Source organism: Sus scrofa, chromosome 12, assembly GCF_000003025.6.
Source record: "Sus scrofa isolate TJ Tabasco breed Duroc chromosome 12, Sscrofa11.1, whole genome shotgun sequence".
In the NCBI taxonomy this organism is placed as follows: domain Eukaryota; kingdom Metazoa; phylum Chordata; class Mammalia; order Artiodactyla; family Suidae; genus Sus; species Sus scrofa.
Genome location: NC_010454.4, coordinates 60,070,121 through 60,091,929, shown reverse-complemented (window position 1 = coordinate 60,091,929; position 21,809 = coordinate 60,070,121). Strand labels below are relative to the sequence as shown.

General features: G+C 49.3%; 1 protein-coding gene and 1 non-coding gene across 3 annotated transcripts in view; both read left to right on the top strand.

Moving 5' to 3' along the window:
* LOC110256117 (multidrug and toxin extrusion protein 1-like) overlaps nt 1-21,809 on the top strand; it is a 93,313-nt gene that overhangs the window by 22,559 nt on the left and 48,945 nt on the right. The gene's annotated exons all lie outside the window — the stretch shown is intronic.
* On the top strand, nt 17,953-18,024 carry TRNAW-CCA. The gene has a single exon. It is a non-coding gene; the product is annotated as a tRNA-Trp (tRNA).

Sequence of the window (21,809 nt, the reverse complement as noted above, 5' to 3'; positions counted from 1 at the left end):
GCACATCTGAGGCTGTGCCCCCAAGAACCTTATAAGCTTAATGCCACAGGCTTGGAAATAGACTAAAATAATTCATCTAATCACTAAACAAATTTAAAAGTCCAGGAGGAGGACCAGGACCCAGAGTTGCTATCACATATCCTCCAAAATGTTCAATGTCCAACAGAAGAAAGATGAGACATGCAAATAAACTGGAAAGTATGACCCACTCACCAGAAGAAGGAAGAAAAAGCAGACACAGAAACTGACAGTGAATGAGACCAGATGTTGGTTTTAGCAGACAAAGCCTTCAAAATAGCCATTATACATAAATTCGGAGAATAAAGGAAGGCATGATGACTGTGCTGCATCACATAGAAAATAAAAACAAAGTTAGAAATTGTTTTTAAAAATGAATCAGGAGTTCCCGTCATGGTGCAGTGGTTAACAAATCCGACTAGGAACCATGAGGTTGCAGGTTCGATCCCTGCCCTTGCTCAGTGGATTAAGGATCTGGCATTGCCGTGAGCTATGGTGTAGGTTGCAGACGCGGCTCGGATCCTGCTTTGCTGTGGCTCTGGTGTAGGCTGGCAGCTACAGCTCCGATTAGACCCCTAGCCTGGGAACTTCCATATGCTGTGGGAGTGGCCCAAGAAATGGCAAAAAGACAAAAAAAAAAAAAAAAAAAGAATCAAATGGATATTCCAGAATTGAAAGGCCAATAGCTGAAAAATGAAATCACTAGGGGAGTCTGACAGGAGATTTGTACCGGAAGAAGAAAGAATTTGTGAACTTGAGGACAGGTCCATAGAGATTTTGCAATCCAAAGAACAGAGAGAGGGGAAAAGGGATGAACAAGAAATGAACAGATCCTTTGAAAAATGTGTGATGCTTTTAAGTGCATTAGCATAAACATAATAGAGACAGGGGAAAGAACTGAAAAAAGTATTGGACACATAAAGGCTGAAAGGCCCCCCCCCCGATTTCTTGGTAGAAAAACATGTGCAGTTGGACTCACTGAACTCTAAGTAGGGTGGATGGGAAGATATCTACAAACAGAAACACAATAGTAAAAATGTTGAAAGCCAAAGACCGAAAAAGTTTTGAAAACAGCAAGAGAAAAACAGACATCTTCTATCAGGAAACTCAAATGAGGCTGACAGCTAACTCCTTCCCCAGAAACAGTGGAAACCAGAAAACGGTGGGATGATGCAAAGCATTCCGAGGAAACAAGTGTGAGACACAAAACCATGTGTCCATCAAAGCTATCTTTCAAAAAAAGAAGGCCAAACAAGACATTCCCATATAAACAAAAGCTGGGAGAGTTTGTTGCTGGCAGACTAACCTTACGTGAAATTCTAAAGGAAAGTCTCAAGCTGAAAACAAGTGATTCCAGATGGTAGTTCAAATCTACATGAAAAAACAAAGAGAAAAAGTAAAGCTAATTACATAAGTATTGTGGTAAATGCACATTTCCTCCTTTTCTCTCTTAAGAAGCAGTCATGTAACAAAATATGTATATAATGTATGCTTGGGCCAATAACATATTAAAATGGGATGTTTTTGCCAATACCAGCACAAGGGGGTGAGTGGGTGCAAAAGGAAATGATTCCAGAATTAATAAGAACAAACGAAAATAAGCAGAAAGGATAGATATAAGGTTAAAACAGCCAAAGCAATAAATATATGCTTTTATTTTCCTCTCTCAGCTTCTTTAGAAGACGAAGTTATATAAAGTAGTAATTATAAAAACACATTGTTGGGGTAGTAAAATTTATAGATGCTGCGTGTATAAGAACAGCACCACGAAAATGGGGAACTGGGAGGGGAGCCATATAGGTGTAAAGTTTCTATACTTCACTGGAATTAAGTTAGTGCAATATCTGAAGCCAGTTCTGATGAATTAAGATGGATATGGCAAGCCCTAGAGTGACCACTAAAGAAATAACTAAAAAATATATAGTGAGAAAAATCATTAGAGATTAAAATGCTGTATTAGAAAATATCCACATAATGCGTAAGGCAATTAAGGAGAAACAGGAACAAAAAACACACGAGACACATAAGAGGCAAACAAAAAGCAAACATCAGGTAAATCTGAGTATGCTAATAGCAATATTAGGAGTTCTCTTTGTGGCTCAGTGGTTAACGAACCTGACTCGGAGCCATGAGGACGCAGGTTCAACCCCTGGCCTCACTCAGTGGGTTAAGGATCCGGCATTGGCGTGAGCTGTGGTGCAGGTCACAGACACGGCTCGGATCTTGCGTTGCTGTGGCTGTGGTATGGACCGGCAGCTGTAGCTCTGATTGGACCCCTAGTCTGGGAACTTCCATACGCTGCAGGTATGGCCCTAAAAAAAGCTCCCCCCAAATTAGTAATATTAAATGTAAATGAATAAAACAATCCAAACAATAGGCAAAGTTTGTTGTACTGGATTAAAAAAAAAAAAAGAAGATCCTGGCTTTTCCCTGTGGCATTGCTGGTTTGATCCCTGGCCCAGGAACTTCCATATGCCATGGCTATGGCCAAAAAAAGAAAAAAAAAATCCAACTATAAGCTGTCTACGGGAGATACATTTTAAAGATACAAATAGATGGAAAGTTAAAATGTAGAAAACAGGTATCGTGTAAACAGGAACCACAAATAGGCCTGAATGGCTGTGCTAACATCAGACCAGATAAACTTAAAACAATTCCTGAGGGAGTTCCCATCGTGGTGCAGCGGAAACGAATCTGACCAGGAACCATGAGGTTGGAGGTTCAATCTCTGGCCTCGCTCAGTGGGTTAAGGATCCAGCGTTGCTATGAGCTGTGGTGCTGGTCGCAGACATGGCTCAGATCTGGCGTGGCTGTGGCTGTGGTGGAGGCCGGCAGCTGCAGCTCTGATTCAACCCCTAGCCTGGGAACCTCCATATGCTGCGGGTATGGCCCTAAAAAGACAGAAGACAAAAAAATCTTGACATATAAAGGGATAGTTTATAATGATAAAAGGGTCAATTCATCAGAAGCTACAACAATTTTAAACATTCTTGTACTTAATAACAGAGCATCAAAATACATAGCAAAAATGGGCAGGAATGAAGGGAAAAACAGACAATTTCATATTAATCATTGGAGACTTCAATACCCCACCCCCCTTCAATAATGGATAAAACAATGGATGAGAAGAAGGTCAATAAGTAAGTGAGATTTGAACACCACCATGAGCCAGTTAGACCAACAGGCAGCTTTGTGACACGCCACCAGACAACAGCAGAATATGCATCTCCTTGAGTGCCCATGGAACATTCCCCAGGGTAGATCACACGCTTGGTCACAAAACAGATGTACAATGGCAAGAATAAAATCGAAGTTAAATAACAAACCGAAAAAGAAGGCACCTAGCCTTACATCCTCCTTACCTTTATCCCTCCTCGTATCACCCATGATGTCTCTGGAAATAGATATTGATAACATCCCTAGAAAACCCCCATAAGTTCAATGAGTGTAGCTCAAACCTGGCTCCATGGCCTCCTTTGGCGGCCTTTTTCCTGGGCTTCTCTCCTATCTCAGGCTCCTGTCTATCTCCAGACTGCTCGTGCCACTTCCTCTGCCAAGAACACCTCACTAAGTTCCTCTGGAACATCTCAAGACGTAATCCTAGCCCCCCTCTCCTCTCACCCTACACACTGTCCCGTTGACTTACCTGTTTCCCCTGTTGCTGCTTCTTAGCCCATCACAATCTAATGGGCACAGCAGTGTCCATGACCTTTGTATGAATTTCCCTGTCGGAACCTAAAATGAAGTAACATCTCCTAGGGAAGCCGGACCTTCCCCTACCCCCAAACCAGCAGAGCTTATTCCTCCTTTAGTCACAAATCAATTAATATGTCCCCAGGCATCCGGAGATTAAGCTCTGAAGCTCTTCTCAGAACTACACAATTAAGCATTGCTGTGACCTCCACGTTGAGCCATATGTCCAACACACAGTCTTATCCCATTCTCATGTTCTTTCAGTCTCGGCTGGTGTTAATTTCTCAGAAACCTCTTTTCTGAACTCCACCCTAAATTCCATTGCTCTGCCTTCTTTTTGTCTGTTTTCTTGAATAAAACACTACCTTCAATACAGACTTATCTCTTTTATCACTATACAATTCTTTCTTTCTTTCCTTATTCTCCTACTGGAGCAACTGCAGAAAAATCAACCCCAGAATACTAAAGTAAAGCAGATTTCCCTCTGAATTATGAATCCAGAGGAATTCCTTGCCCACAAATCTGCCTTGGACTTCAATGTCCTTTCCCTAAAAATTGCCTGTCGTAGGCAGATGAGACAGTTATTTTCAGACTTAAAATTGATGAAACAGGAGTTCCTGTTTGTGGTGCAGTGGAAATGAATCCAGCTAGTATCCATGAGGATGTGGGTTCAATCCATGGCCTCATTCAGTGGGTCAGGGATCCGGCGTTGCTGTGAGCTGCAGTGTAGGTGGCAGACACAGCTTGGATCCTGCGTGGCTGTGGCTCTGATTTGACCTCTAGCCTGGGAACTTCCATATGCCACAGGTGCAGCCCTTAAGAGCAAAAGTAAAATAAAATTTATGAAATACAGTAGGTCTACCCTTATACACTACTGTATATAAAATACATAAACAATAAGGATTTACTGTATAGCACAGGGAACTGCATTCAGTATCTTATAATAAACTCTAATGGAAAATTATATATTTATATATATAAAATATACTCCATGACCTCCTTTGGGACCTGACTTTTTCCTGGGCTTCTCTCACATCTCAGGCTCGTATATATAACTGAATCTCTTTGCTGTACACTAGAAACTAACACAGCATTGTAAATCAGCTATAATTCGATTGAAACAAAGTAGGACTGTCCTGCCTGGGAAAAGTTCTAGTTCTCACCAGAACCCAAATCAATGGGAAATCTAGGGACACTGGGTTGTTGTCAAGGATACAATCACCACATTCCTGAGCCCCAACTCTCTTTCTTGTTCTAGAAAAGACATATTTTGATGTTCTGTCTTTTTAAGCAGTTGATAAACTCGCCAGTGGTAATTTGCAAAGGACACACCTGGTTAACTTGGATGCTAGTCAAGAAAAATCTCGTCAAGATAAGCCTTCAAAAAATTCCCCTCTGTTACATGAGTCATGTATATACGATTAAGGGAAGGAGGTTATGTCTTAATGCTGCCATCCTTCTAAAAGTGTCCAGAAACATCTGCATCCCTTTGTCTAGCGTCCTCATTGGATTTGGCTTCGTGGACTTGATGTTCTGGGCAGTGTTACAGAAACTACACAGCAAGAGCATCTGTCTTGCTCTTCAATTGTAAGACCTGCAGACTACCAATGTATAATCCTTATATCTTCCTAGGGAATTACTCTTATCGTTATATAATGTCCGTCTTGGTCTCATTGAGATTTTATTTTTGATTTTTAGGGCCGCACTGGTGACATATGGAGGTTCCCAGGCGAGGGGTCAAACTGGAGCTACAGCTCCACAGCAACACAGGAGCCGAGCCGCATCTGCGACCTACACCCCAGCTCACGACGGACGATGCCAGAGCCTTAACCACTGAGTGAGGCCAAGGATCAAACCCACAACTTGGTGGTTCCTAGTTGGATTCGTTTCCACTGAGCCACATCGGGAACTCCCTCACTGACATTTTTTGACCGAATGTCTGTTTTGTGTGATGTAAGCATGGCCACCCCTGCTCTTTTGGCTACCATTTGCATAACACTTTCTTCCATCCCTTCATTTTCAGCCTGTGTGTTCCTACGTCTAAAAACGTCTCTTGGAGTTCCCTCCAGGCGCGGCAGAAGCAAATCTGACTAGGAGCCATTGGCCTCCAATGTTACAGGATTACAGGATTCCTGTTTGTTTGCCGGAGAACTTTATGTTTCCATATGCTTTCACATTCCTCTCTAGCATCCTTCATTTTAACTTGAGGGGATGCCCTCCAGCAATTCTTATACAGTAAGTCTTGTGGTGACGAACAGTCTCAGCCTTTGATTATCTAGGAAGTCCCTTATTTCTCCTTCATTCTTGAGAGATAGTTGTTTCGGCTATAGTATTCTTGGTTGGCAAGATTTCTTTCTTTTACTACTATGAATATACCAACCCCCTCCCTTCCAGCCTGTAATGTTCCTGCTGAGAAATCTGATAATATAATGGGAGCTCCCTTAAACATGACAAGTCACTTTTGTCTAACTGCTCCCAAGATTTTTTGGAGTTTCTGTCATGGCTCAGTGGAAATGAATCTGACTAGCACTGGTGAGGACACAGGTTCAATCCTTGGCCTTGCTCAGTGGGTTGAGGATCCAGCATTACCGTGAACTGTGGTGTAAGTTGCAGTTGTGGCTCGGATCTGGCATTGTTGTGGCTGTGTGGGTGTAGGCCAGCAGCCACAGCTCCGATTCAACCCCTAGCCTGGGAACTTCCATATGCCATGGGTGCAGCCCTAAAAAGAGAAAAAAATTTTCTTTTACTTATATTTTTTTAAGGCTGCACCTGTGGGATGTGGAAGTTCCCAGGCCAGGAGTCAAATTGGAGCTTCAGCTGCAGCCTACACCACAACCACAGCAACACCAGATCTGAGCCATATTTGTAAACTACACCACAGCTTGACGCAATGTTGGATCCTTAACCCACTGAGTAATGCCAGGGATTGAACCCACATCCTCACAGAGACATCAGGTCCTTAACCCCCTGAGCCACAGTGGGAACTTCATCTCTTTTACCTTTGAGAGTTTAATAAAAAAATGTGTCTCAGTGTGGGCCTCTTTGGGATTATCTTAGTTGGAGTTTTTCTGGCTTCTTAAATTGGATGTTCATTTCCTTCCTCAGAGTTTGATAACTTCCTCAGACCATGATAACTTCAAACGAATGTTTCATTCCTTGCATGCGCACTCTCTCTCTCTCCCTCCTCCTTCCGGGTCTCCCGTAATGTCTGTATTGGTTAACTCGAAAACATCCTATGAGTTACTTGGGCTTTCTTCACTTTTCACTCTTTTCCTCTTTTTGCTTCTCTGACTCTACTTTCAAATGATTTGTTTTTGAGTTTGCTGATTCTTTTGCTTGATCAAGTTGGCTATGGAACCCCTCAAGTGAACTTTGAAATTCAGTTACTGTGTTCTGCAGTTTATACTTTGTATGGTTTCTTTTAAATAGTTTCTCTCTGTTGATGTTCTCATTTTGTTCATGCGTCATTTTTCTGATTCTATTTAGGTGTCTGTCTATGTTGTCTGGTAGAAAACTGAGCTTCTTTTACAGTTACTTTTGAATCATTCATCGGGTAATTCATGGATATCTGTTTCTTTTGGTTGGTTTCTGGAGATTAATTTTGTTCCTTTGACTGAAACATCTTTCTTTTTGTTCATGTGACTTGTGATTATTTGCTGAGTTTTATGCTTCGAAAAAGTAATTTCTCCTAATCTTTAGGGACTGTCTTCAAACAAAGAAAGATCCTCACTAATTAGCCCATCCAGAGATTCTTGGGCCTCTGAAATCTTGGGGAGCAGGTGCAAATTCTCTGGGTGGTTGTTTTGTTTTGTTTTGTTTTGAATACATAATCCCTTGCTCCCTCTGGTGTCTGTGTGTGGTACTGCATTTCCCTGGTTCTCTGTTGGTTCTCTGCAGCCCCCAGGCATCAGAGTTGGCCCCCTGCCTGTCAGCTCCCCAAAGCGAAGGAGATAGACACCAGCTCTCAGGCAGATCCTCCAAAAGCCAGGTTGCTGGACTCATGCTCTTCGTGTCTCCCTCTCTCCTGGGGAAGAAGCTGCTAAGTTGAGCATCTTCTGATCACACTGAGCTGCCCTGGCCTCCCTCTGCAGCACCACGGGTCCCATGTGCTGCTGACAGCTGCCCTCATTCATCCTTGCTTTCTGCACCCTCTGGACATCCAAACTGCATTGGCCTCTTTGCCCTCTGAGTCCAGAGAGACAGAAGCCATTCCCCGGAGAATGGTGACACACACCCCCCACCCCCACCCCCAGGGACAGGCTGTGCTAGCTGGGGGAGGGGCAAGCACAAACAAAGCCAAGGCTCTTCTTATACGTTTCAGCGTGGCTGTTCTTGGCTCTGCCTTTGCCTGGGGATTCTGCTACTTCTTAGCCAGTTTCTGGAGTTCTCCTGAAGGTATTTTGGTGTTTCCGATGTTAATTGGGTGTCTCTGTTGGGAGTAAGGGATGAGACCTCCTATTCTGCCATCTTGCTGGCATCCCCCCGGCTCCTGTTCTTTACTGTGAAAGCTCCCGTGAGGCGGCAAAGACGGACAGAGCCCATGATGCCATATCTGTTGAATGCAAGGCTGAGTGAGTGATGCAGACCAAGGGAAGACCAAACCTCCTTTAGGTAGTGAGGAAACGAAACATCACGAAGGCTATGGGAGATGCCCAAGGTCAAAGTCTTAGTCTGGAGCAACCAGAGACCCAGGCCATTTGCAAGCAAGAGACGGATCTGCAGTGGGTTGAATAGTGTCACCCAAAAAGGCATATACCCACCAAGAACCTCAGCTGTGGCCTTATTTGGAAACAGGATCTTTGCAGACACAGTTCAGCTAAGGATCTCGAGATGAGGTCACCCTGGATTTGAGGTCGGTCATAAATCCAGTGACCCATGTCCTTGTGCGAGAAAGGAGAGGGAGATCCGAGACAGACACAGAACTGAGGACGTCGTGTGAAGATGAGGCTGAGATGGGAGGGGTGTGGCTTCAGGCCAAGGGCTTCCAGCAACCCCAGAAGCCAGGAGGGAGGCAGGGAACAGGCGCGCCCTCAGAACCTCCAGAGAACCACCCTGCAACCACCTTGACTTTGGACCTCCCGCCTCTGGGACTGTGAGAGAACACACCTCTGTTGGGTTCTTTTGTTTTGGCCTTTTCTAGGGTCACTCCCATGGCATATGGAGGTTCCAAGGCTAGGGGTCCAATTGGGGCCGCGGCCACCGGCCTACACCACAGCCATAGCAACTTGGGATCTGAGCCGCGTCTGCGACCTACACCACTGCTCACGGCAACGCCGGATCCTTAACCTACTGAGCAAGGCCAGGGATCGAACCCACCACCTCATGGTTCCTAGTCGGGTTTGTTAACCACTGAGCCATGACGGGAGCTCCACATCTCTGTTGTTTTAAGCCACCCAGTTTGTGGTTCCTTGTTGCAGCAGCCTGGGGGGTCTAATATAGCATCTTACCTCTCTCTCAGAGCCATAACTTCTACTCATAATCCCACCACAGGCCTTGAGAAGGGAGTAGAGTCTGTCAAAAAAAGGAACAATAGGCCCCAAATTGCAAAGAATAGCTTAATATCTAAACTAATATCTCAACGTAATATCTTAATATCACTCGCAAAGAATAACTTAATATCTAAACTAATTGCCGGGAGTTCCCGTCGTGGCGCAGTGGTTAACGAATCCGACTAGGAACCATGAGGTTGCGGGTTCGGTCCCTGCCCTTCCTTGCTCAGTGGGTTAACGATCCGCGTTGCCGTGAGCTGTGGTGTAGGTTGCAGACGCGGCTCGGATCCCACGTTGCTGTGGCTCTGGTGTAGGCCGGTGGCTACAGCTCCGATTCGACCCCTAGCCTGGGAACCTCCATATGCCGCAGGAGCGGCCCAAGAAATAGCAACAACAACAACAACAAAAAGACAAAAAGACAAAAAAAAATAATAATAAAAAAATAAATAAATAAACTAATTGCCATCAGCCTCTCCCAGGAATAAGACCTTTAACAGTCAACCTGGAGTTGCCAGACCAGCACTAGGAGCTCATCTGCATGATGGACCCCCACGCCCCCCTCAAAGGAAGGGGACCCTGCCTGGAACGGTCCACTCTTTGTTGGAAACTTCTTTTTGCATTCCTTTTGCCTATAAAAGCCTGCCTTCTGTACAGCTCCTCGGGCTGCCTTTCTCCTTGCTGGATGAGAAGGTGCCTGATTCAGGAATCATTGAACACAGTCAATTTCAAGTTTACTTGGTTGAATTTTGTTTTTGAACAAGTCCCAGGCTTGTCACTGGTTGGAGAGCAAACTTGTAAAGACATTTGGTTGGGCTGTCTGACTGTCCGCCTCCATTGCAAATTTTATTTTGTGTAGCAGACTTAACTATTTCGTAGGAGCAGCCGTTGTAGACATTTCAGTCTAACGAAGCCGTGAAGGACCAGAGTCTGCAGGAATCCCCGAGGAAACTCCCTCTAAGCCCGAGGTCATCCTGCCGTGGGGACCCAGGCTTGCTGTTCCTCCGTTGATGGACGTTCTCAGACCCCATCTTTTTTCAGACTCAAGAGGAAACAGCAACAGTAACCGCTGAGGTTCTATCCTGAGCCATTACCCACACTGTTCGCCGCAAGAGGAAGGAACTGAAACTACAAAAAAGAAAAGCCAGGCGTTCCCACTGTGGTGCAGCAGGTTAAGGATCCAGCGCTGTCTCTGCAGCAGCTTGGGTCTCTGCTGAGACGCAGGTTTGATCCCCGGCCTGGTGCTGTGGATTAAGGATCCCTGGTAATGGGAGTTCCTGTCGTGGCTCAGTGGTAACGAAACCAACTAGTATCCATGAGGACGCAGGTTCAATCCCTGGCCTCGATCAGTGGGTTAAGGATCCCCTGTTGCCACAGCTGCCGTGTAGGTTCTAGCTGTGGCTTAGACTCAATCCCTGGTCTTGCAACTTCCATACACTGCAGGTATGGCTAAAAAAAAAGAAAAAAGAAAAAGAAAATCCAACAACTGGGAGGGAAACCACAGAGAAATTGGTGTCAGAAAAATCCATTCCATGGTTACATGTGGCCATAAATCCCTCTGAAATCTAGGGACTCGCCCGTGGCTAGACAAGAGACAGGACAGGAGGTCTGGTCTTCTAGGTACTGGTACCCTGGAAACTCACCAGAGAAACCTCCTCTAACACAAGGGATGCAAGGAATTGTTTTCCTATTAACAATTAAGCGAGGAGTTCCTGTTGTGGCTCAGTGGTAACGAAACCAACTAGTATCCATGAAGACGCAGGTTCAATCCCTGGTCTCGCTCAGTGGGCTAAGGGTCTGGCGTTGCCATGAGCTGTGGTGTAGGTCGCAGATGTGGCTCAGATCCTGTGTTGCTGTGGCTGTGGTGTAGGCCGGCGGCTACAGCTCTGATTCGACCCCTAGCCTGGGAACCTCCATATGCTGAGGGTGCAGCCCTAAAAAGACAAAACAAACAAACAAACAAAACCTGGAGTTCCCTTCGTGGTTCAGTGGTTAATGAATCCAACCAGGAACCATGAGGTGGCGGGTTCGATCCCTGGCCTTGCTCAGTGGGTTAAGGATCTGGCGTTGCCGTGAGCAGTGGTGTAGGTTGCAGATGCGGCTCGGATCCCACGTTGCTGTGGCTGTGGTGTAGGCTGGTGGCTATAGCTCCGATTCGACCCGTAGGCTGGAAACCTCCATATGCCGCGGGAGCGGCCCAAGAAATGGCAAAAATACCAAAAAAAAAAAAAAAAAAAAAAAAAAAACAAAAAACCAAAAAGCAAAAACAACAATTAAGCAAACAGAAATGCATAGACTGAAAATTTCCCATCCCAGAATTATATAACTCTCTCTAGAGCTCTTGTACTTATGTATTATGTATTACTTACAGTACTACTTTAATATACTTAAAATATACAGTTTAGAAGCAGATTGCAGTTGCCTAATGGCTCAGTGTGTTGAAGATCCAGCATTGTCCCTGCAGTGGTGTGGGTTTGATGCCTGGTCTGGGAGCGTCTGCATGCGAGTGTGGCCAGAAAAAAATATCAGATTGTATTATATGCATAGTTCTTCAACTTTTTTTAAAAAGCATATTAGATATTTTCAAGTAGCTAAATATACGTCTACCTCAATTTTTTATTTTAATTAATTAATTAATTTATTTATTTATTTTTTGGTCTTTTTAGAGCCGCACCTGCGGCATATGGAAGTCCCCAGGCTGGGGGTGGAATCAGACCTGTAGCTGCCGGCCCACACCACAGCCACAGCCATGCAGGATCCAAGCCGAGTCTGCAACCTGTGCCACAGCTTGTGGCAATGCTGGATCCTTAACCCATGGAGCGAGGCCAGGGAGCGAACCTGCGTCCTCCTGGATCCTAGTTGGGTTTGTTACTGCTGAGCGGCAATGGGACCTCCTACCTCAGTATTTTTAATTGCCACATAATCGCCACATTCACATTCAGTGAATGGCAATACGTTTTTATGTTCCCACTGGGTGGCCCATAGACATTCTTCCACTGTTGCTGATACAAACCATTTAATGGGAATAAGCTTTACATGCCTCTTGTGGTTATGCACTAATATTTCTCCAGGAGAGTTACCTAAATATATAATAAAACTATTGGTTCTAATGACCAAAAAAAAATTTACGTTGATAGATTCAGTCAGATTGACCTGGAAAACGTCCTTCTACAGTTTGTGCTTAGTTTCATGTATCAGCTTGACTGGACCACGGGATGCCAGATATTTAGTCAGATACTATGTGGGATGTGTCTGTGCGGGTGTTTTGGGATGAGATGAAAATTTGAATTGGGGGAGCTCCCTGGTGGCCCAGTGTTAAGGACTCGGCACTCTGGCCCCGGTTCAGTCCCTGGTCTGGGAACTGAGATCCCACCTCAAGCTGCTGCAGGTTGTAGCCAAAGAAAAAAGAAAGGAATGGTTAACTGAGAAGGCGTTCCGCCTGTGGGTGGCCCCCATCTAATCTATAGGGGCCCGAGCAGGACACTTGCTCTCCCTGAGGGGCTTTCGGCTGGGCCCCTGGTCTCTCGCGTTCAGAAAGGGGCTCGGACCGAGTGACACCATAGCTCTCAGATGGGACCTGTGCCACTGGTCGTCCTGGGCTCCAGGCTGCCGGCTGCAGCCTTGCAGCGTCTCAGTCTCCAGAACCACCTAGAAATGGTCACGCTACGAGAAGTGAGTCAGACAGTGAGACGCCAACCGCAGCATGTGGAATCTAAAAAAAAGATGACAATGGACTTTGCAGAACAGATACTGACTCACAGACTTGGCAAAACTTCTGGTTTCCAAAGGAGACAGGTTGGGGGGTTGGGGATGGCCATGCGGTACAGCTGGGTTGCGATGACCTTTGTACACCTATAAATGGAGTCAAATTCACTGAGTGAGTAAAAAAGGACCAGCTGAGACGACCCGTCATTCAACTCATTCAAATGCAGGGATTCTGGAGCTGGCAGCCCCCGCCCGTGAGGTTGGAGCTTGTGGTAGGTGACAGCCTCCCGTCTCTCCTTTAAAGGGGTCTCTTCCCCTCCTCCACCTCCGGGCAGCAGATTTTAAAGACGGGGGACCTGAGAAATGGTGGCAGCCTGAGATTGATCAGTCCAGGCCCTCACTTTCCCAAACCCGTGAAAGACCCCTAAACGGAAACCTTTTGAAAATCACAGACTCAGCAGGAGGCATTTTGCTCTACCTCCGTTCAGAGATGCCAGGTCGAAGAGGAGAGGCACACAGATGGCGTTGGTGCTTCAGAGTCCATGGTCCAAAGCCAGGCCTGGGTGGACAGGGACCTGCAGCGGTGGTTCTGACCCACCCACCCTGGGCCATGGGCCCCCACGCTCCTGGGAACCTCTGCTCGCCGTGTGAGTTTTCACCCTTCGTCTTCAAGTTCCCAGATCCGTTCTCACTCACGTCCCCAGTCTGAGCCCACCACCCATGCCCCAGGAGAGCATCCGGTCCCCGGGCTGCCTATGGCATCAGCAGAAATGGCCAGCAGGAGAGCTCCATGGCCTCAGGACCCACTGCCCCTCTGGAAACATCCATCCAAGAAACTGCATTGAGACTATAGGAAATTCCCGTTGTGGCTCAGCAAGGTACAAACCCGACTGGTATCCACAAGGACGCAGGCTGCCTTGCTGGCCTCGCCCAGTGGGTTATGGATCCAGTGTTGCCACAAGCTGTGGTGTAGGTCATAGATGGAGCTCGGATCCAGTGTTGCCCTGGCTGTGGTGTAGGCTGGTAGCTGCAGCCCTGATTTGACCCCTCGCCTGGGAACTTCCATATGCTGCAGGTGCGGCCCTAAAAAACATAAAAATAAAAAAAAAAATGAGCATATGGGAACTACAGTAGGCTCATGGCCTGTAGAAGAAACCCAAGTGGAGCAGGAGGAACCGGGTCCCAGGAGTGGCGAGAAGTTTTGACAGGTGCAGGCAGCCTAACATTGCAGAAACGTCGGAACCTCAGAATTGGGCTTCGAACCCCGGGTCGCAGAGGTGCGGGGGTGCAGTTCTCCCTCCGGAGGGACCCCTGGGTTGGCTGGCCAGTGGTTGTCCTGAGGGAGATGGGAGCCCAAGGCCCCGGCCGGAACTTCTTGAAGCCTCCTGGGCGCCCGTAATTATTCCTGTTTTATTCTTAGGATCACGCCCCCTCAGAAAGAGAGCATCTCAGCAGACAGGACAACAGATCAAGTGTTCACAGTATCTCTGCGAAAACGCAGGCGTCCTTATGATGCCAAGATGCGAATGGAAGCCCAAAGCTGAAAAATCCCTCCGGAAATTAAAAAAAAAAAAAAAAAAAAAAAAAAAACCCACCAGCAAAGGCTCCCCAAAGGGAGTTATTTCGAGAATGAGGAAGAACGGAGAACAGTGCACAGAGACTGCTGTTGGGCTGCAGTCCGCGTCCTCACCGGCCCATCGCTGGCTCCCGCGGGCCGCGTCCTCGCCCAGCCGTGGGCGGAAGATCGAGCCTGGAGTCCGGACGGAGACACGAGGATTTGTTGGACGGACACTCTTTCAAGGGAAAGGCGAAGGCCCTGGAGGACCCCCGGCCCCCCGTAGGGCAGAGAGGACAGGGGGAGGAGGCCCTCCTGGTAGGGGGCGTGACATTACCAAGGGGGGCGTGGGTGACAGGGGGCTGCTGGAAGGAACGCCGCTGGCCTAAGAGCCAGTGCTTCCTGCTGATTAGAGAACGTGCTGGAGCCGTCCCGTCCGAGGGCTGGGACGGTCGGCTGGGGGCCGGGCTGCTCGCGAGGCGCTGGCTGCTTGAACTTTCAGATTCAGAGGAGAGGCAGTCATGCCCATAAGGTGAGGGTGAGGCAGGGGATGAAGGACCGTATAAGATGCCTCCCATGGTGCCAGGGACACAGTGGGGCTTTGTAAAAAGTCATCGGCAATGTTGCAAAGGTCTGAGTTTCCAGACCACTCAGATCGGGTCGATGAGATACCTGGGGGTCATGACCCCCCATGTCCTCAGCCATCGGATGACACAAGGTCACACTGGCTAGTCCGGGCCCGCAGTTGGGGTGATTTGGTTGGATCTCATCACAGCCGAATCAGAGGAGAGCAAAATACACATTAGAGAGGAGAGGAGTTCCCTGGTGGCTCCGAGGGTTGAGGACCCAATATTGTCTGAACCTGCTGCGGCGAGGGTTCGATCCCTGGCCTGGGAACGTCCACATGCTGCGGGTGCAGCAACTAAAGTTTCAAAAGCAGAGGAGAGAGAGAAGCAACGTCGAGTGAAGACAGGAGCTGTGCCATCTGGCCTACGTGAACAGTAATTAGCAGCAGGCTGCAGCTGGAGTCTCAGCCCACTGCGCCCTGGCGGGAACTCCCATCTTGATTTTTCACGGAGACATTCTTGATTTCTGGTCACTGCAGCCTGTTCTTTCCTGGTGAGGGCAGATGGGCAGGGTGAGCCGAGGCCTCACGCGGGCGGTCTTAGCTACCATACACTTGGGTTAAATCGCGTCTAAGCCGGAGTGGCATCCCCACTCCTCGGTATAGGAAGACTTTTTCTGTTGTCCCCAGATCTGCTGAGGCCAGAGGTGTCCTGATCTTCCTTCACAGGCTGTGACTGCCCTTTCTTGTCAATAAACCAGGAGGCCACAGCTCCGAGACCTGTCCTCAGCCTGGGGCTCTGTATTACCCAGCACGACTCTCAGTATTTCCAACTGCAGTTCGGGTTTGATCCCTGGCCCCGGAACTTCCATATGCCACAGGCGCAGCCAAAAGCTATTATTATTATGTTTTTGGTCTTTTTGTCTTTTAAGGGCCTCACCCATTGCATATAGAGGTTCCCAGGCTAGGGGTCCAATCAGAGCTGTAGCCACCAGCCTACACCACAGCCACACAGGATCCGAGCCACATCTGTGACCTACCCCACAGCTCACGGCAACGCTGGATCCTTAACCCACTGAGTGAGGCCAGGGATCAAACCCCCATCCTCGTGGGTGCTAGTCAGGTTCGCTCACCGCTGAGCCATGACGGGAACTCCCAAGAAATTAATTTTTTAAAAAATTGATGCAAAAAAAAAATCCACGATGAACAAGGTATCAAAATTTTGAGTAAGAGGACCTGACCTGCACAGCTGCATGGCTGCCTCACCCCTGCAGCCTTGTGCGCAGCGGGCGCCCCCACCCTGTCTGCACCGACCACTTTAATCCCTTGGTCCCAGTCATGACTGCACCTCACACCTTGTGTGGGGGCACAGCGGTGCCAGGATTAAAAGCCGGGTTTTGCTTCCACTGCTGGGACGTGTGTGTATCCAAAGCTCTGAGCAGGGCTTCAGGAGCATCTCTGGTCTTTTCTTGGGGGCGAGGCATTCCTTGCTGTGGACTCGGCCCCGGACCTCGGTGGGGAGGCTCTCAGCGCTTGGCTGTGCAGCAAGTGCCAGAGGGTTTCAGCCGGGAGAAGAGGGGGATGTGTGGTCAGCCCGAACCAAGCCTCATTGGTTCCCACCACTCTCCCCCCCACCCCCGCCCCCATCAGGGTCCACTTCACCCCCTGGGTACCAAAAGCCCAAAGGAGGTGACTGGTCTCTGGCACCTAGGAATCTGGACATGGAATCAGAAATCATGCACTGGGCTGGCTGGCTGTCCCCACCAGGGCCCCGTGGAGCCTTGGTCTCTGACAGCCCTGGGGTGAATCCCAAATGCCTGCAGGTGTCACACTTGGCCACAAACACAAGCTGCCAGAGTCCTTTCCCGAGAGACAAGGAGGGCTCTCAGCTCCCCCCCAAAGGGGTGGTGAGCGCCCCCCACCCCAGCCCCAGCTGCCAGGGAGCACAGACGCAGCTCCTCTTCCTCAGCAAAGGCTGGGTCTTGCCTTCTCCAAAGAACACCAAGGTTGTGCCTGCTGTGTTTATTGAGCTGACTGATGCTTCCTGTCCTTAGACTGGGGTAGGGCTTTCTTGTTCAGTAGCTTTTTAAGACCATATTTACTCGTGTATTGAATAGCTGTATCGTTCTCATTTAAGAAAAACGTCCCTGTCCAAAAGCAGGGACTTAGGACTCCCAAGAGGTGGACAATGAGCCCTTTAAAATGATGCTATAAAATATCTTAACTGAAACAGGCGGACTCTCGAGTGACAAGTGAGAACATTAACAAGATGTTAGGGCAATAGCATCTCAGCAATGCATTCGAAGTGACTGGGAGGGCGGCGCTCACGTTGTCTCTCTGGATCTGGACGCTGGACACACACGGGCGTTCGCACTTTGTGAAGATGCACGGCTGTTTTTCTGGATGTGTGCTGCGGGTTCACTGAAAGTTCAATGGCATTTGGGATGTAGATGCGGCCGGGAAAGATCTGCAGCATTAGCCGTGGTTTTGTCTGGATGGTGGATGGTCAAAGATTCTAATTTTCTTCCAGACCCCGCTCTGACTTTGCTCAAAGACAATGCTTACTCTTACAGTTTAGAAATCATAATTGTAAATCAATTTCTTAAGCTTCAGTTAAAAATACGAATACAATGAGCTGATTTGATGAGTGAAAGGATAAAGTTGTTGCCTTTCGCAAGCTCGCTTATTAAGCCCTAAGTTTCTCCGCGATGGGAGACCCCACCCCTTTGCGGGTTTGGGGGTCACTGGAGGGAGCCGGGTCCCCCAAGCTCCGCCCCGCCTCCGTCCCGGGGTCGCGCAGGCGCCGAGCGGCCCGGGCGCCTCTCTCGGGGGAGGGCGGGCGACGCGGACGAAGTTCCTCCGTCTCCCAGGCCGCGCGCCGGCGCCGCCTCAACGAAGCCTTTAGCTAAGCGGACGCACTCACTTGCTGTGACCTCGTGGCGCAATGGTAGCGCGTCTGACTCCAGATCAGAAGGTTGCGTGTTCAAGTCACGTCGGGGTCACGTTGGCTTTTTTTCCTCCCAAGTGCAGGGGGCCGAACGATGGCCCTAAAGCCGGGATTTGGCCTCGCGCAGGGTAGTTATCCTCCGACAGAATTGAAAACGCGCTCATTTTCCTTCTGAACACGCGACTCGGCCGGGGACAGGCAGGGGGCGGTGCCTCGGGGCTGCCCCGCCCCTCGTCCCCCGCCCCGCGAGCCCCGCCCGTCGGGGGACGTTCTCCGGCCAGAAGGTGGACCCGGGTCCGGGAGGCGGGGCGCCTTCCGCACGTGTCCCCGCGAGCCATGCCCCCTCCCCGCGCGTCGCGGGTCCGGCCGCTCGTGAGCCTGGAAGTCCGCGTCCGCAAGTTGGTCCGCAGGTCGAACCCGCACCGGGAGCGTGGTTGACGCGCCGGGAGCTCCTACTTCCCTGCGGCCCTCAGAGCGGCGCCCCCCGAGGTGACCAATGCCCCGGGGCACGTGGGGACCGCCAGCAGCTCTGCGCAGCCCCGAGGCCCCGAGATCGTCCCGGGAGGTGGGATAGGGCTTCCCCGCGATGTGGAGCAGCCGGCAAAGCCCGCTTCTGCCCGATCGTGTGCAGGTCCTGAGCCGACGGTCGCCGGGCACGAGGACCGGCCCTGTCCCCAGGTGGGCAGGAGAGCCGGCCAAAAAGAAGAACTTTGCAGTCTTCAATGCTGCGCGGTAGCATCCGCGGCTGCAGACTAGCAGCCGGTTGGCTGAGCCCGGCGGGGCGGAAGGGCACGGGCCTAGCAAGCACCTCTGTGCCCTCGCAGAAGTCCCTAAGGGAAGCACGAAGGGGTGGCAGCGAGCACGGGCGTCTGGGGAGATTTGAGGTGGGGGCGAGCCTCTGCATCCGGGGTGGGGTGGGGGAGAGCAGGGAGAGCAGGCCCAGGAGTGGCCAGTAGAACCACAGTCCTGGACGAGAACCGCACCGAGCCAGAGCGAACATAATTTGGGAGTAAAGCCTTTTCAGGGGGTGCTACTGCGTGAAAGGAAGGATATTTATTTCTTTTTCTGACCTTTGAAAAATTATAGTTGATGTACAGAGCTGTGCGGATCTCTGCTGTACCGCAAAGTGGTTCCGTCACATATATGTGTGTGTGTGTGTGTGTAGATCTATATATGCACATTCTTTTTTTCATGTCACTTTCCATCACGGTCTGTCTCAGGATCCTGGGTATAATTCCCCTGTGATTGTTTGACCCTAAAGGAAAGATATTTATTCACCAGAGGCCACTAAGTATGTGAAAATGTAGGGTAATCTCTAAAGCAGCAGAGCTAATTGGTTGATGATGCAAACAGAACAGGTAATGATACGAAGATTTGACTAATTAATCATGTTGATCAGACGGACGCAGAACTTTGCGTAGGATAATTAGAGAGTGATGCTCTCGAGTCCCATGGAACAGTGGGAAACACAATCGCCTTCTAGACTATAAAGGAAAGAGCGAGTTTCAAAGCGTATGTGTTATTCAGGCCATTTTCGCTGAGCAAATTCCGGTTACATAATAAGCTTATTCAAATGAGGATATTTGAGAACTATTCCAAGTTACTCCATAGGTCAAAGACACTTAGACAGTTTTTAAAAAGGAGGTATAGGTATAGGCTCAGCGGTTAACAATCCCGGCTAGGATCCGTGACGATGCAGGTTCGATCCCTGGCCTCGCTCAGTGGGTGAAGGATCCGGCGTTGCCGTGAGCTGTGGTGTAGGTCGCAGTTGTGGCTCTGACCTCATGTGGCTGTGGCTGTGGTGTAGGCCGCCGGCTGTCGCTCCAACTCGACCCCTAGCTTGGGAACCTCCAGGTGCTGCAAGTGCGGCCCTAATAAAAAAAAAACAAGGTGTAGACATTGCAAAGGAGGAAATAAAACTCTCATTATTTGCAGAAGATATGATTGCATAGAAAACCTAAAAGAGCTGGAATTTATTAAAAAGAAAGGAAGTCGAAAAGGTAGCGAGATACAAAAGTAATGGTACAGAAACTGATAGTTTTAATAAAATCCACCAATGACGAGTTAGAAGGAATACGTTTGCAAGAGGGCAGAGATGGGACCAAACGTTGCACATGCATTTTTTATAATGTTTTGATTTTTGGCCGCAGTATGAGTATGTTACCTAATCCCAAACAGTCCCTAACGCCACTGAATGTCGTAGCTTCCCAGGGACACTTGGTTGTGGATAGTTTTTGAGGGCAGGGTGTTGGGCTGGCGGGAAGGGCAGACAATAAATGATGTCAGGGGCTGAAGGGTCAGGCAGAGAAGGTTCTAGAACAAAATCTCTGACAGAGGTGTCTAAGGGCTCTGGGATGGGATGCCCTGGTGGTGGCTTGTGTGAGGATGGGTGGAGGCCCCCGTGGGACCCCATGGGTGACTTCTGTATGTCGTGGATGTGACCCATTGTCCCTGACCCTGTTCCAATGCAACTTCTCTCCCGGGTCTCCCATGTGTGTCTGCATTTATAGCCCCTGTGTCTGACCCAGTGTATGACCCCCCCCTCCCCCGATGTGACACCTCTGTGCACTGGTCACGTGACCCTTGCCATCTGGCTTCCAACCAGCTGGCTGGTGCAGGGCACAGGGCAGGAAGGAAGCAGAAGGTGTGGACATGAGACCAGCAAAGGCTCTTCACATTGACCTGGGGTGAGGGCTCGGCCTCTGGCATGTGCACTTGGCAGCCACTCAGAGGCAGGTGGAGGCGGGCAGGAGTCCGTGGGCCGGAGTGGAGGCTTGGGGAGGCCCTGGTGAAGGCCATTATCCTGGAAATCTGGAGGCTGATGGGAAATGGGGCGTGCATGGGATGGGTCAGGGGGCGTGTTTGCCTTTCTCTGAGGTCCTGAGGTGGAAGCAGGGACAAAAATTAGGGAAGCTCTCAGTTACTGATCAAGGCTTGGAGGAGTTCCCGTCATGGCTCAGTGGTTAACAAATCCAACTAGAAACCGTGAGGTTCAAGGTTCGAAACCTGGCTTTGCTCAGTGGGTTAAGGATCTGGCGTTGCTGTGGCTGTGGTATACGCCAGTGGCTACAGCTCCGATTGGACCCCTAGCCTGGGACCCTCCATATGCCCTTGAAAAGGCAAAAAGACAAAGAAAAAAAAAATGGCTTGGACACATGGGGGTCATTGTAATTGGCGTTATTGTTCAGCTTCCTGGATTGTTGCTGGAGGCGGCAGCCTGCTTCCTGGACTGGTGGTCGCAGACGACAGGTTGGTTTCCTGGGCTGGTTACTGCAGAGTGTGGGTTGGGTTCTATTTTATTTGATTTATTTTTATTTTTGCTTTTTAGGGCCACACCTGCAGCAGATGGAGGTTCCCAGGCTAGGGGTTGAATTGGAGCTGTAGTTGCTGGCCTGTCCCACAGCCACAGCAACACCAGATCCCAGCCACCTCTGTGACCTACACAACTGCAGGCAAAGTTGGATCCTTAACCCACCGAGTGAGGCCGGGGATAGAACTCGCATCTTCATGGATACTAGTCGGGTTCATTGCCTCTGAGCCATGCCGGGAACTCCTAGGTCTGTTTACATTGGTCTGACTGTCATCCATATGTATATTCAGTCTCTCAAAGGGTGTGAATTCCCCAGCTGCCTCCCTACATCAATGAAACTGCAGCCTGGACAAGGGTTCACAGTTCCTGACAAGTGACTCCATCCCTGGGCCTTCTGTCCCCAAGTGCTGGGGCCATGCCTCCCCCAGGTCTGCAGGCTCCAGGGTGGCAAAGCCCAGGGCACTGTACCTTCCAGGACCTGGGGCAGGATCTGTGTGCTGAGGCTGATGCTGCTGCAGGGCCAGGACTCT